General features: G+C 36.4%; 1 non-coding gene across 1 annotated transcript; it reads right to left on the reverse strand.

Annotated features, from left to right (window-relative positions):
- Positions 1 to 547: 547 nt before the first annotated feature.
- Trnad-guc (transfer RNA aspartic acid (anticodon GUC)) lies at positions 548 to 619 on the reverse strand. Its single transcript has one exon. It is a non-coding gene; the product is annotated as a tRNA-Asp (tRNA).
- Between the last annotated feature and the right edge of the window lie 292 nt (positions 620 to 911).

A 911-nucleotide genomic window follows, 5' to 3' on the forward strand; every position in this document is an offset into this window, starting at 1 on the left:
AATGAAAAAACAAATGACCCTTCAGAAAATATATCCTTTTTAATATATTCATATCTTGGGTCATAACAAATATTGGCTTACGATCGTGGAGACGACATTAGATGAGATGAGATGAGTTTGTTTTACAGATTAACTTATGTAGATATAATTACTTTAAATTTTGGTGAGCAAAGGAAGAGGTCGGAGTTGGCCTTCCTTTTACATTCAGTGTTGTAATATAAGTCCAAAACATGCGCGTGCTGAAATAAACGATGTCTTGATATCATTAATTTTAAGACATTTCATAACTTCCATAACTGTTTATTAATGTTCATTAAAATTATCTTCAATTATGCAGATGCTGTTGGCAATGAGACCCGTATCATGTCCTTCAAAAAGTGATCGATAAGATTTGCGGAATATCATTATGAGACATAGTGTAAAAACTTAAAAAAACAGGCTAGGTTCGAATAACCTGGCTATTTTTTTTAAATAGAAATAACGTCATGTTTCCTCATTTCACAAAACTACAATTAATTTGCAATTAAGGGAGAGAAAAAAAAGTAATCTCCCCGGCCGGGAATTGAACCCGGGTCTCCCGCGTGACAGGCGGGGATACTGACCACTATACTACCGAGGATCTGTTGTTATGAGATGAAATTCTAATATTTAGGCAGATTAATATATTAGAGCGTGAGTAAATATGAAGCAGGTTGTTTCGTTGATTGAATGAAAAACAAATTTATGCATACGAGTTAATAAACGTAACATGTCTACAATCTACGGTACTTCAACGCTACCATATTGCGAAGGCAGTGTCGTAAACTCCATGCAGGGGTAATAGCTGTAATACTTTGCCTAAGGGCCGCATGGTTGCATGTGGTGGCGTGGAGCTTGGATCCTCATTGTCGCATTCGTAGACTGGTTCGCCT

Source organism: Haliotis cracherodii, unplaced genomic scaffold (genome assembly GCF_022045235.1).
Source record: "Haliotis cracherodii isolate W230 unplaced genomic scaffold, xgHalCrac1.p SCAF_3, whole genome shotgun sequence".
Classification (NCBI taxonomy): Eukaryota; Metazoa; Mollusca; class Gastropoda; order Lepetellida; family Haliotidae; genus Haliotis; species Haliotis cracherodii.